General features: G+C 42.4%; 2 protein-coding genes across 13 annotated transcripts in view; one reads left to right on the forward strand and one right to left on the reverse strand.

Annotated features, from left to right (window-relative positions):
* Positions 1–5,121, reverse strand: part of RNF222 (ring finger protein 222) — a 77,858-nt gene extending 72,737 nt beyond the window's left edge. For 5 of the 6 annotated variants that reach the window (XM_089533895.1, XM_089533864.1, XM_089533856.1 and 2 more), the window contains exons 1-2: positions 4,957–5,121; positions 3,853–3,920 (exon numbers count right to left, since the gene is read on the reverse strand). The gene's annotated coding sequence lies outside the window, so the exon portion shown is untranslated. The remainder of the gene's footprint in view (positions 1–3,852; positions 3,921–4,956) is intronic. The other variant, XM_089533886.1, reaches the window with a different exon arrangement.
* A 225-nt stretch (positions 5,122–5,346) lies between these two features.
* NDEL1 (nudE neurodevelopment protein 1 like 1) overlaps positions 5,347–15,246 on the forward strand; it is a 42,156-nt gene continuing 32,256 nt past the window's right edge. For 2 of the 7 annotated variants that reach the window (XR_016281988.1, XM_089533906.1), the window contains exon 1: positions 5,347–5,470. The gene's annotated coding sequence lies outside the window, so the exon portion shown is untranslated. Of the gene's footprint in view, positions 5,471–5,704; positions 5,813–5,835; positions 5,926–5,982; positions 6,176–15,246 lie in introns of those variants that run through there. The other 5 variants (XM_089533951.1, XM_089533945.1, XM_089533936.1 and 2 more) reach the window with 5 other exon arrangements.

Genomic DNA, 15,246 nt, shown 5'->3' on the forward strand with positions numbered 1-15,246 from the left:
CAGGTGTTATTGAACTCTAACTCCCATTAGCCCTAGCCAGCATGGTAAATGCTCAGGGATAATGAGAACTACAGTAGTCTAAAATGTCTGAAGAATCATGCTTTCTCTGTTGTGTATGTTGTTTGCCTTCAAGTTGTTTCTGACTTATGGAGACTCAAAGGTGAAATTATCATAGGGTTTTCTTGGCAAAATTAGAGGAGGTTTGCCCTTGCCATCCTCTGAAGCTGAGAGAATGTGATTTGTCCAAGGTCACACAGTGGGTTTTCATGGCCAAGAGGGGATTTGAACCCTGCTCTTCAGAGTCATAGCCCAATGCTCAAATCACTACACCACACTGTGGCTTAAGGAAATGTAACTATGAACCAGGAGAATTTTAATTAGCTCAGTTACTTGGACTGAGTTATAAGCAGCCCTTTTGGAATAATTTCCCACCTGTATACTGAGATGCAGGGATAGGCAATTCACAGAGGCAGAATTCTTCCTATTAACTGTCTTTTATTTCAAGAGGGAAACACACGTCAATGCAAGCACACTCACATGGGCACACACAAGAACTACAGAATAAACGGTTGAATAGACAAGAGGCTCCACTAATGGTGATACTTACTAAAGTGTGGTGACTCCGGATGGTCCAATTGGATGGTATATCGTTGGATTCGGCTATTTTGTGGAACGCTGAGGAGGATGGCCACAAATAGCCTGAGGCAAAGATACATCAAAGGGACATATATATGCATGGAAAAGATCACTCAAGATAGGGGTATCAAAGGTGGGAATGGGATTTCAATAGTGACTCTCCAGCTTGGATGCAAAACATCCTGCTATAAATCACCTAGCTTTCCTGTCTCAGAAGTGTGAATCTTTCATTGATTGCAGCCCCCAAATTATCTGTTTGATCTATGAAACTGGTACCTTGGTACATGACCTGCTACTTTTGGGCTTATGGCTGATAGCGTCCATCCAAGGCCATAGAATGAAACCCACACCACAAAATTGGAAGACATCCAGTGGTCATAACAGAAATCACAAAGGCTACATGTCAGTAACACAGACCAGCAATGGGTTAGTATCTGGGAAAGAAATTGCTTGAAATTAAGATCACTATAGCTGCTGCTTCCTTTTCTCATTATAAGCAGGTACAGCTCAGGAAAGGTTCTTCGCCTTTGGGGACATTTGATTCTAAATGGTAAAAACTTAATTTGTCTACTTTGAATTGGACACAATCCTCTAGTCAAAGTGTAATCAATATGAGACAAACTTATAAGTGTTAATAGATTGTGTAACATTTAGGGGTGTTTAAAATATTTATCTTGGCTTCAACGGTGATAAAACACAGGACACAATACAGCCAAAGTTTAGCATTTTTATGTGATTGAGATTTCCTGCATGGCAGGGGGTTGGACTGGATGGCCCTTGTGGTCTCATCCAACTCTATGATTCTATGATTCTATGTTCCAGAGATTGCAGCATGCTTAAATGCTTAACACATATTGAAATCAGTGAGACTAAAAGGCCTAAATCTAGTTGCCAGTTCCAATTAGAGCAAACCCACAGAGCTAATTGCTAAATAGTATGTCAATGCATATCTTAAATATCCTAAAGGTACTAAATCCTGTCTGATCTTGAAAACTAAGCAGAGTCATCCCTGGCTGGTAACTGGCTGAGAGACTGTCAATGAATACTAGGTACTGTAAGCTATATTTCAGAGGAAGGAAATGACAAAAGCACCTCTCAGTACTATCTACTCAAGAAACCCTTATGAAATTTATGGGGTCACCATAAGTGAAAGATGACAGGTGATTTGAAGACACATATACATGCATGCATGTTAATACATATGTCAGTCGTGTTGATTCAATAGGTTCCCTTAGTTGGGACTAGCAATTGGATTTAGGCCAATATATTTAGCTTTGGAGAGCCAGAGTGGTGCAGTGATTTGAGCACTGGATGATGACTCTGAAGACCAAGGTTCAGTTTCCTGCTCAGCCATGAAAACACACTGGGAGATTTTGGATTAATCATACACTCTCAGCCACAGAATAGCCTGTGATAGGTTCGTCTTAGGGTCACCATAAATTGTAAACAACAACAATATTTAGCTTTGACTGGATTGCTCCAGCTTCTGCTAATTATTCTGATGGAGCTGAATACACTTATGAACTATGACACTTATTAGAAATCTTTGCTGATATTGTAGAAACAACAGAACAATAACCCCCAAAATGACCCAGGAGTGCTAGAATGAATTTTGTAAGGTGACATTAATAGAAAATAGAAGTGTGTCATTTCAAGGCTAAACAAAACTGGGGAATCTGACCAGGAACTAGAGTACTGATGAGATGGCATGTGGCATATAAGTCAAATAATGTCATGTTGTTTTGGCTGCATATTAACTGGAAAATGAGCTTTGACTGTCTGGTGTATTGAATAGGTTTCAGAAGTAGCTAGGTCCCACTGAAATCAGTGGGTCTGAAGCTATAGTATGTCCTTTGAAATTCCTTACAATGAGACTCAAGTGCAGCTACACTAGTCTGAACTTAAACTGTTAAGTACAGTGGAGACCCCATTAAAAGAGTTACAAATACATATGTAAAATATTTAGAAAGCATCTGACTAAATATTTACAGCAGGGAACTTTTTGCGCTCTAGATGTTCTTGAACTCCAAATGTCAGCACAGTTGACCATGGTGGCTGGGGCTAATAGAGTCCAACACTATCCACAAGAACAGAGGTTCACTATCGCTGAGCTAAAGGAACAGAAGTGCTGAGTTTTTGGTGTTGGTTCCGTCTGCTGAGTACGGACAGTATTCTGGTTGGGAAATTTACATAAGACAGGAAATAGTACAATCACTACATCATTTTGAACCGGGAAGAAAGAACTGGAGAGTGGTGAGTAATGGATATGAAGTAAAAGTTGAAGGGTAACTCAAGAGAGCAGATAAGGAGAATCTCAGACAGTTCAGGAAAGGATTTGTTACAAAAGAGGGCCCTGAGGCAGAAGAAAAAGAAGAGGTCATTTGACAAATAAGGAAACGTAAACAGTACAGCAGAAAGCACAGAAGTGAAGCCAAGAGAAGATAGAAAAATGTATACAAAAGTTACAGGAGTGGTCAAAAAGGAGATGAGAGGAGGCAAGGAGACAGATTATCAAGGGGCATGGAGGGTGGCAAAGCTTTACATGTGAGTGATTAGGGTGATGAATCTGACCTATTTCTCTGGGATCTCAAAATGGACCTGTAAGTAACATGGTCACATAATGGTTTGGAGAAGAACAGGTATAAAACCATAACCAAAAGTGTATTTGATAGAGTAATATGACACAATGAAAATTTCTCTCTGATGGGGCAGAGTACATGAAGAAATTCCACAAAGAAATCACCATGGCTCTTGATAGGCTACAGCAAAGCGTTTGACTATACAGACCATGAAAAACTATGGATGCTCTTAATACCATACTACTAGTGGAAAACACCACAGACTTGGAACAATTACAAAGGAAGGTCAAAGAATAAAACGCAATGGTAGGCCTATTGCTGAACATAAAGAAAACAAAAAATAATGACAATGGAAGAAATACATAAATTCAACCCAGACAATGAAGAAATTGAAATAGTTCAGGAGTTCCAATGCCTAGGATCAAACATTGGTAGAATGGGGACTGCACTCAGAAGATCAGAAAACAACTAAGAATGCAGAGGGCAGCTATGAAAGAACTAGATAAGATCCTAAAGAGCAAAGACATACAACTGAGCACTAAAGTCAGAATTGTCCATGTTATAGTATTTCCCATCACCATGTGTGGATGTGAGAGCTGGACAGTGAAAAAAGCCGATAAGAAAAAAATTAACTCACTTGAGATGTGGTGCTGGAGAAGAGTACTTAGGATACAGCAGGCAGCCAGAAAGACAAACAAATGGATCCTAGAACAGAACAAACCAGAACGCTCATTTGAAGCAAGGATGACGAAACTGAAGCTGTCCTATTTTGGCCACATCATGAGAAAGCACAGCTCATAAGAGAAGATCATAATGATAGGAAAGGTACAAAGCAGGAGAAAGAGAGGAAGACCGCAGACCAGATGGCTAGCCTCAATCAGGCAGGTCATGCGCATGGATCTACAAGACTTAAGCAGAGCAGTGGTGGATGTGGGGTGGGAGGGTGGCTTGGAGAAGTCTCATGCACAGGGTTGCCATGAGTCGGGGCCAGTCTGAGGGCAGTTCACAACAACACCTCTCTTCTGTGAGCAAGAACGCATCCATCCTAAAAAGTTGTTGCCCAGCTGTGATAGGCTATAACCAGATCAAGGCACACAGGACCCTTGGCCTGCTCTCACTCATTTGATGTGCTGTGAAATCCTGCTCTTGTTTCCTTTGCTCCCTGCTCTATCAGCCTACTATTCAGCTTATTTTTCTTGTTACTGCTTTCTTGCATCCTGCCATTTTTAGGTAACAAACACAAAGACACACTAAGCTTGTGCTTCTAATACAGGAGTGGGAATGATGAAAGCTTCCAGTGCCTGGCCCTGGCCTCCTCAGTATTATTACCTATATAAATATTTGATCAAACTACACATCTCAGGATTTCATAGCACTCAGCCGTGGCAGTTAAAGTGGCGTCAACTTGCTCTGTTTCTGCCAGGGTGTGCTATCAAGGCTGGTCTTGATAAGAGCTCTAGGATCCCTTCTGAATCACAGCACTGCCTGGAACTCTGCAGCAAAGTGGGCCCTCTGCACCCACGGTCCTTTCTTCTTTATCCACCGATTCAACCATCCGCAGCTTGAAAATATTCAATATATATATATATATATATATATATACAGTATATACCTTCCAAATAGCAAACCTTGATTTTGCCATTTTATATGAGGAGCACAATTTTTACCACCTGTTGCATGTAATGGGACTTGGGCATCCATAGACTTTGTTATCCATGGGAGACCCACTCACTGACTATACCTTTCCAAACTGCAGATCCCAGAATTCCTTAGAAGGGAGCAAGAGTGAGTCATGTTTGGAGACAGCGAGACTGGCCTAGAAGAAACAGTTCTGGCCTTCCTGCTCCTCACTTCCTGTGAAGAAAACAGACTCTCCCAAGCAGCTTAGCACCAGCCATCACACCACTTCCTGCTACAATGACTGACCTACACTGACGCAGTCAGTTCCATGGAATACTTGGCCATTGGGCGTGTCCACGAGCCGCGCCTCATTTGCATAACCCCGCCCCGGAACGGTCGAGAGGAAAGCGGGGCGGGGTTATGCAAATGAGGCGCGGCTCGTGGACACGCTCCCCTTTAAGGAGGAGGTGGGGCTTATTGAGTAGTGGACCCCGCCCCTTTCCTCTGTGACGTGTCACTGACGGCACCAGCCCCGGATGAGGCAGTGTGTCAGCGACTGGCGGCAGGCGATGTGGCAGCTGCAGAAGGGAGAGGTTCAACAGCGGCGGCCGTGACAGACCCACAACGCCGGGCGGGTAAGGGAAACAACGCCAGGGACAGGGCTTGGGAGAGTGAGGGGTGCGCATGCGCGGGGGGAAAACGGCACACTTCAAGGAACGTAAGCTGGGCTCGAAGCCGGCTTCCCCCCCCCCCCAGAAAAGGACCGTTCCTCTCCTTCCCTCCCCCCTCCCAGTTCGAGCGCGTGACGATTGGCCACGAACTGACAACGGGGCAGAACCCGCCCCTTCGGTGGGCTCTTATTTGCTGGAACGGGAGCCACGGCGTGCCGCTATTGGCTGGAGGCGATACCACTCAAAGAGCAGGGCGGCGGCGGCGGCGGCGGCGTTGAGTCAGCTGGCTCCACCATTCCATTCCAGGTGACCGTTGGTGTGGCGCTCGAGAGAGAGAGAGAGAGAGAGGGGGGCCTCGAGTCCCTTGCTTCCGCGCATGCGCCAACTCCCCTTCCCCGAATTCGGCGACGGATGATTCGGTATGTTTGGCTCTCTCTGGAAGAGTCTCCCAGGGAAGTCTCTCCAGGCGCCAGGGAAGGCAGGGCTTCGGCTTTGTCCCGCTTCCGCCGGCGCAGCCTCCTTTCCTGGCCCCCTACCCCCCTTGGCCTCCTCCTCCTCCTCCTCGGATGGGGCATCGCATCCCTCTGCCCCCCTCCTCCAGGGTTGCCTTGAGTCCCTGCGTTGGGAGAAAGGCGGGATGCAAGGAAATAATAATAACAATTGGTAAAGGTAAAGGTCGTCCCTTGACCTGAGTGTCTAGTAGTAGTCTACTAGTGTGTGTGTGTATGTAATATAGATAGAATATCACACTTGTCCCTCAATGCTCACTAGGGTTAGGGATACAAGACCCCTGTCAATATGGGAAAACCGCAGGTAACAAAACCACCACGTCTTTACCTGAGAGGAGGCCTCTCTAGGAGTCTCTGGGTCCTCCAGTGCCACTCTGGCCAACGTCTGACAGACACTGACCATAGAGCTTCTCTGGAGGAGAGTGTTCTCTCTAGGAATCTCTAGGGCAGTGATGGTGAGCCTTTTAGAGGCCGAGTGCCCAAACTGCAACCCAAAGCCCACTTATTTATTGCAAAGTGTCACTTTGTACTTTCTAGTAACAAACTCTGTGCTGGGGAGATGGCACATGTGCCCACAGAGAGGGCTCTGAGTGCCACCTCTGCCATGCTTGCCATAGGTTCGCCATCACTGCTCTAGGTCTTCCAGTGGCCTGGTACATACCTTCTTGAAGGTCTGGACTGGCGGCAGCATTTTTTCAGCGGGTTTTTTACGCTGCAGTGGCAGCGGCATAACAAATGTGCAACTGGCACACTGGTTACATAAGTGCCGCGTGGCGCTGTGCTGCACAGCACTTACCTAACAGTAGTGGCACCCATGTATACAGGACGCCACCATTGTTACATCGCCATTAATTATTAATTATTACTATTAATATACAATTATTATACTATAATAATGATAATAATAATAATAATAATAATAATATGATTTATTTATATGCCACCCAATCACTGGGAATCCGAGCGGTTTACAACAGAGTGGATAATAGACGGTTCCCTGCCCTCAGGCTTACAATCTAAAAACACACGACACAAAAGGAGAAGGGAATGGTGAGGGGGAGAGGATCAGGTCCAGCATTCTTCTCTCCCTCTGAGGCCTGGACCAAGGCAGATGGACTGGAGGGAGGGCTCTGCTTCTTCTTTAATAAACATAGGACGTTCAAGAAGAATGTGGGATGTGAGCAAATAAAAGCTTAAAACACTGAGAGAAGTATAAGTCCCTGCTTCTTTTACTCAGGCTCCCAATAGAGGACCTTTTGAAACTCCTCCTGTATATTAGGCTTGAAATGTCCAAAGCGGCCAAGAAAGGACAAGGCCCCAGCAAATGGATGATGTTCATGAAAAAAAGTGTGACGTGGCCAAATAAAAGCTCAAAACACTCCAAAGAAATAGAAACCAGTGCTTCCTTGCTTTTAGTCATGCTCCCCCAATGGAGGGCATTTTGAAACTCCTGGACATTAGGCTTGAAATGTGCAGGGTGATTAGGCACATGACAAGGCACTGCAAAATGGAGGACTTGCAAGAAAACTGGAGGTCATGGCTAAATAAAAAGGTAAAAACACTCATATAAACATCAGTTCATGCTTCTTAGTCAGGCTTAAAGTGGATGTCATTTTGAACTTCTTCCTAGACAGAAGGTTGAAATGGAGGACAGGACTTGGAAATGGAGGGCCTCTGGTCACCTGCCCACACTTACCTTGAGCCACCAGGCACTTGAGCAACCTCTCTGGGAGTCAGAGACTCAGGCCTAGGACAGACAGGCTGAAGAGGGGCCACCCTTGACAGCACCCTTCTCTCTCTCACTTACTGGCATTTCCAGTCGATGACACTAAGGCCCGTTCCGCACAGGCGTAAAGTATGTCCCCAGGACGTACTAGGGTTAGGAAAGGGTGTGCTTTACGCATGCGCCTAATCCTAGTACATCCTGGGGATGTACAAAATGGTGGTGCCCGTTCTACACGGGCGCCGCCATCTTAACGTCGTGGACTCTTAGCATCTGCACATCCCGCGATGGAAGTGACATCATGAGTGCGCCATTGGCCACTTGCGGTGCCACTTCCGGGGCCCAAAAAGAAGCTACTTTTTGTGGCTTCTTTTTGGTGCGTCTGGGAACCGCACGGTGGCGGCGGCAGAGCACCCATTTTGGGTGCTCTGTAACGCGCCTAAGTATACCTTCACTTGGTGAATTCTAGAATCTCAGGGTGACCAGGTGCCCTAACTGCGAAGGACAAGGCATTGCAAAATGCAGGAGAGTCACAAAAAATTGGAGGACATGGCCAATAAAAACTAAAAGCACTCATCTAAATATAAATTCAAACTTCTTAGGGCCTGATTAGACAGGCCAAAATAAAGCTGTTTCAGGTCACTTTGGAGGTATGCTGTTTAAATATGTCCTTAGAGGTCGTAAGCTGCGCCAAAGCTACGCTCCAGGCCTAAGGACTAGAGTGCAGCTTTGGTGCAGCTTCTGGCCTCTTAAGATGCGGGTGTCACTTAAACAGCATACCTCCAAAGTGACCCAAAGCAGCTTTAGTTTGGTCTGTCTGTTCAGGCCCAGAGTCATGCTCAAAATGGAGGATGTTTTAGAATTCTTCCTGCCTAGAAGGTGGAAATGTAGGACATGTCTGGGGGAGGGAGAGAGGACATCTCACCCTGTGGTTTTGACTTAGAGCAAGTGAGATCAGGTTGGAAATGGAAAGAGTGGCCTAATTGTGTTTTTATAGAAATCAAAGACAGAGCCATGTTAGGCTGGAAAATCAGTATGCAAAGGACTCTAGTAACACCTTTGAGAGAACAGAAAGAGAAAGTGATTAGGTGCTACAAGATCCCTTTGCATAATGTGTTTTCAGAGTTAACTGGTTTGTAGTTAAGCAACCTGTAGAATGTTAAAAACTGGCTAAAGAGGCTGCTTTCTGCTGTGCTAACTCAGCACAGACATGAGCATCACATGACAAAGTTTGCACACCCCTTTTCATCTTGGTGCTGAGGTCAGTTGCCCAAGTGTTTTAACTCCTTAAAGCCACCCTTGTCTGTCTATTTCAGGCCTGACTCAAAGAGTTTGAGAATGACAGATTTTGTCTGCTGTCATAATAGCTGTTCTGGATCAGTTCAAAGGCCTATCTGACCCTCTGTCTGTTCTTATGTTGGGCAAACAAATGCATATGGAAAACCTGCAAGCAGGACATGGGTGACATACCATCCTCTCCCCACTTCTGCTACCCTATGGCTGGTATACAGAGCGTATGAGCTCTAGTATTGGAGGTATATAGACATCATAACTATTAGCCATTGGCAATTTTAATGTTCCCCAATTTGTCTAATCCTCTATCAAGGCATTTCAAGTTAGTGGCCATCAGTATACCTTCTGATAGTGAATTCTAGAGTTTAGTTATATGTTGTGTGAAGAAATGTCTCCTTACCTGCTCTGCAAAGGACCCACACATGAATACTGTCATCAGTGCTGTCCACAAGTGAAAAGTGATTATGAATGTTCATGTTTTGTGGATTGTGGTGGGATACACTATTAAGTACATTGTTCTCAACCCTCAAATCCCAAAGTGATTGGGACAGCCACATTTATTTGTTTTTATATTTGAGCTGTACAAACTGTGTGTGTTTATATTTTTATATCAAAGGGGAATGTGAGCTGAATTGTCTATTCGTTATTTGCAAACCGTTCTGACTGCTGTATTGGAGCCCAAGGGGGTTATGGGAGAAATCCAATAGTGATGGGACATGGGTAGGTAAGAGGGTTTTTCTTACCTGAACAACCCTCTGGTGATACATGAATAAGGGCCAAAGGAGTCTTAGTAGATCACAATCTTCTTTGGAGGTTTTTAACCTCCTTTGAAGGATTTTAAACAGAGGCTGTCATCAGTGCTTTGAACGCTTTGATTGTGGTTGGACTGGATGATCCTTGAGGTTTCTTCCAACTCGAGGATTCAATGATTCTTTGATCTGAGAACTGGATACACTTTCACCTTTTACTTTGAATGTGAATGGGACAAGCTACAGCTGAACTGAATGCATATTTTTCCTCTGTCATCCTTCTTTGTAGCTTCCTCCTGTGTCACATTTCAGTCTTCTTGGGCTAGGGGTCTGTCTTTATTAGTCTGTAAAACATCATATACATTTGCTCATCATCATCAGCTCTATAACAAGAATTGTTTCTTTATGGGTTATGATATTTTGCTATAGAATCTTCTTAACTGCTAGCCTGTTCAGCTTGGGAAAAGGAAAAGCCTAGGAGGTGTTCAGCTGTCAGATGTTGCTAGGATACACAAATATACTCATGATGTCAGAGCACTGAGTTCCCATGAGTCACTGAAAATATTTTCCTATTGCTGAGTGGAGAAAGTGGAAGGTACGCAAATAAATGTCACATGTTGTGAAGTAGAGATGTCAACTTATTGGAAGGTAATGATTTTGCACCACAAGTATTTGTGATATGAAACCCCAGACCCAAAAATGTAGCCTAAATAAACTCAAACTATTGGGCAGACATTTACCCTTCAAAGCAGGTAGCTTTGGGAGATGAACTGTAGGAATATTTATTTGGGAGAGTAAAAGCCATGGTTGCTGCTTTTTGCATTGTACCATGCCTTATGAGGACTATTTCTCTTGTTGCGTCTTTGAGCACTCAATATATTCAGCTGTTATATGGTTGAATATTAGATATACAGTCAGCCTACCGTACCCACAGATTCTTAATACATGGATTCAGCCATCTATTTCTTGAAAATATTAGAAAATATATATCCATTCCAAAGAGCAAATTCTGATTTTGCTTTTTTATATAAGGGGCACAATTTTACTCTGCCATTTTATTTAATAGACTTAAGCATCCACTGATTTTATTATCCATGGGGATCCTGGAACCAAGGGCCCACTTATTCAACTCTCAACAGTGCTGATTCATTTACAGTGATGGTATTGCTCCATGCAACATTTCAACAGAAAATATATGGCACTGATTGATGAATGAATCAAACCTCAGAAAATAAGCTTCATTGAAAATTCAGTTCTATGCATAAGATGGATGAAAGATTGAAGACTTTGGTTGGGTTGTGCAAAGGTGGGATAATTTCATGCAGATTTTTCAGATGTCTTACGAGCGTGTAGGCTGAAAGCACAGGTATAAAATTTGTGATTCTGTCTGATAATGTAAACTGTCCGAAAGCTAAAATATTGCAGGACTTTGTCATATATTTGCTTTTAATTCCTATGATTTCTCCAAAACTGTAAAAGCTAGAGAAGGTCTGAGTTTCTAATACAGTTTCAGCCCAAATGCTCAGTTGCTCAGAGACAAAATAACCCAGTCACTGGTCCCTGTGTACAGGTTGAACACATCCTGCAGATATTATGGGAAGGACAGATGTGAGTATTTAGATATGAGCAAATAACCAGAGAGCAATAGCAGAATACCTGTTATCTTTGAACCTGTGCAAGACCGGCCATTAAGGTGGGCCTAGATGCGGAGTTGGGGTGTGGTGTCCACATGACGCTCACCCTGTCTCTGCCCCCATTGTGGCATGACACCGCATGCTGCACCACAAGGCACGTGGTGTCATGGCACCCCTCTGCGCTGCACCCACATGATGCTGTAAAGCCACAGCACTGGCATTATGGCACACTTTCCACAGTGCAAAAAGGAGCCACAAAAAGTGGCTCCTTTTTGCGCCCTGAGAAGTCCATATTGGGGCTGCGGTGTGTGATTGTCAAAGATGGAGGCGGCTGCAGGCTGCCCCCTTTTCACCATAACTGTATAAAAAGCTTGGAAACTGAAAACTATCATGGTGTAATAGCAGATGTGGTAGTCGTTCATTATTCTATGGTATGGATGAAAATGTTGATCTTGACGTTAAAATTTCCCTTTTTTGTTTTTACCTTTAAACTAAATAAGAAATGCTACTTGTGAAGGTGATGCTAAGGGCCAAAACACCCTTTCTATGAAATTCAGTGTAACTTTGCTCTAGTAGGACCAGTACATTTGCTCTCACATATCTTTTCTCTGCAAGCTGTTTCCTCCCTGCAAGGGAAAAAAATGTGTCTTGTTCTGTGGTGTCAGGAAAGCAGGAGAGCAAATACGGTTTGCTGGAAAAGAGTTAAGTATTCTCTTTCATCCTGCCTTTTATTTAGTACATTCACATCCCATCTTTCTTCCAACATAAGAAACTTGATTTTTATCCTGGTTTGGTGCTTCTTTTTTTAAAAGAAAGGTTGGAAAAAGATATATTTAATTTTGTGCCATGTGTATTTTGCACAGTGTGCAGTTAAGCTTGTTGTTCTTGTTTGCTTTCAAGTCATTTCTGAGTTATGGTGATCCCAAGATCATGGGGCTTTCTTGTAAAGATTTGTTAAGAGGGGGCTTGCCTTTGTCTTCACCTTCCCCAGAAGCTGACTTGCCCAGGGTCATCCAGTGGGTCTCCATGATTGAGCAGAGGTTTGAATCCTGTCTCCAGAGTCTTAGTCCAGTGATCAAGCTGAGTGCAGTATCCTTTCTTTAAAAGCACAGGACTTTATAGCATCAGAGCTCTTTCCAGGAGATTTACTACTTGGCAATAATTAGAGTAATGAAGAAGGAGTGGCTTACTCACATTTGACGTTTGCCATGGGGAGAGTGAAGCACAGGAGCTCCAAGGACACTATGAACTCTGTCTAAACTTGCATCATTATTGAAATGCATGCAGACTTTGGAAAGTGACAACAGAAAGAAAAAATAATAATGGATAAATAAATTAATGACATGATAGTTTCACTATACCTTAATAACTGTATTGCATGGCATTTGTTTTTCCAAAGAAGGAAACAACAACATACTTCACTTGGATATGAGGCTGGATTATACAATACAGCTGGCCTAAATACCTTAAAGTCACCAGATCTCCTCTCATTTTGGAAGCTAAGCAGGGTTAGCTGTGGTTAGTACTTGGATGGGACACTGCCAGCAAATAGCAATTGCTGTAGGCTATATTTCAGAGGAAGGAACTGGCAAAACTACCTCAGACTATTCTCTGCCTAAGAAAATCTTTTAAATTTATGGGGTCACAATAAATTGACAGATGACTTGAATGCACATATACATACATATGATACAGATTATTGTGTAAGTATGGGGTTCTCTGGACTTTCTCTGTATTTGCGATTAGTTAAGTTAAAAAGCTTTGTTAGAAAGCTCAGTGTACAGTATATGCATTGAACTGTGTGCCTATGTCTATGTATACTATACTGGAAAATTCTACTTGAGAATTTTCAGAAGGCGGTTCCTAACATGAGGTATGTTCTGTTTCCATCTTTTTTTAAAGAAGCAAGTTGTTTCTTGTAATCCAGCTAACGTGGTAGAAATGAGAATATGTAATTCATGACAGGCTAAATCCTGTACTGTGATGTTCTCCTGTATATAGATTACTGATTTAAATGAAAAGTTATTGCACTCAGCATATGATTCACAGTTCTGATGTCAGCTAGATCTTATGGTGGTGTTGAGGAAGATCAATCATTGTTTGCTTTAGTGTTTTGTTTTCCTTAAAGCTAAAATGTTTATTGTCTGGTATTTGAAGTACTTGTGCCCCTCCTTCTACTTAATTGAGCACTACAGTGCTTCCAGTGTGGTTTTTTTAAATGTTAGGGAAGTGGGTGGAAAGTGGTCACAGATGTATATCTGTAGTATGTCTGTGATCAGGGACAAGTCTGAAAGATGTGTCCAGTAGAATTCTTCAAAGTTTCTGCACCACTGATACTTAATGAAAGAGGAGTATGTGTGATTTACCATATATACTTGTCTATAAGTCGACCTCATGTATAAGTCAGGGATAGATTTTGGGGCCAAAATTATGGCTTTTGATATGACCTGTGGATAAGTCTAGGGTAAAACTTAAGGGCACGTAACAAAGGATGTAAAGAATGAAGCAAAGGGAAATGATGCCAAACAACTTACCAAATTCAAGTAGACATCACTGTGCTCGCATTAAAGGCTGGATGGATGAGAGAATAGAGGGGAATTATTGCTTCCAGGACAGATCAAGCTCTTGCCTTTCATCAGAGGCTGGTTCCTTTTTTTTGTAAGAGTCAGAGTAGGCCACTTAAATTGAACCCCGGATAAGTCAAATCAGGTTTTTGGGGTCAATTTTTTGACTAACATTTCTAGACTTATACATGAATATATACAGTATTCTGTTTTCCTTTTTGTATTAGGGATTGGGGTAGTGTTTTTAAATTAAAATGATTTATATCTCTGAGAAAAATAACCTTGTTTCCTGAAGAAACATCCTTACTACCTAGTTGCTATAATAAGCATATTAATGTGATGCTAAATCTACCTAGATCTGTTATTAATAATAATAATAAGTAATAATGCACAAGCCATGAACATAACTCAGAGGTTTGGGTATGTAGTTTGCATACACAAGGTTTATATCTGCTTAGATATATTTGGTTTTCTCTAAATGCCTAGAAGAATACAAGTGAAATCATTTATTTGAACATTAACGTTACAATCCTTTGCAAGCTTATGAGAAGCAAAGCCAAATGAACTAAGTGGGACTTTTGGATATACATTTATAGAAACAGACTGCAAGTGACCAGTTCTTTTCATAAGCAAGACTTGTTAATTGCTGTGTGAAACAGTGAAAGTTCAATATCTGTGGTATGTGATTTATAATGAAAAATACTAATTTGAGAGCTGGGCATGCTGCCAAGTTCAGTTGGCTGGTGTAAAATAAAATAAAAGTTCACCTGTGTGAGGTCCATGGAAAAAGGATACTATACTGTGTTGGGTGACATCTTGTGGATTAAGGCAACTGCAGTGATTTACTAGTCCCCAATTCTAGTAGGAAACGCACAATAATAAATGAAATGTACAGATTATTGCAATAGTATTCAGTTTTAGAAGACTGATGTTTATCTTTGTGATTCCTTTTTCATAGGAGATAAATTTCTAAGCCATTGTGATAACAGTGATTCAGTTCTAAAACATTAAACCTAACATAAATGTAATATATTCATAATAAATTTAACTGCTATTATAAGAGGGATTATTTTAAAGACCTAATATAGCTGATTTTTATTTGAAAGATCTGATTTTAAAAGCATGATAGCTTTGTACTGGTCATGAACTAACATAGATAAGTCATGTTATAGGGAAAGACCTTTGTTTTTTAGATACTGGCAGTTTTTAGGAGGCTACAGGAACTCTCTTGTAAGTAGGGTTGCCATAACCCGGTGGGCCCCGTGCCA

Source organism: Sceloporus occidentalis, unplaced genomic scaffold (assembly GCF_023333645.1).
Source record: "Sceloporus occidentalis isolate IW3139 unplaced genomic scaffold, rSceOcc1.0.p SCAF_1, whole genome shotgun sequence".
Lineage (NCBI taxonomy): Eukaryota > Metazoa > Chordata > Lepidosauria > Squamata > Phrynosomatidae > Sceloporus > Sceloporus occidentalis.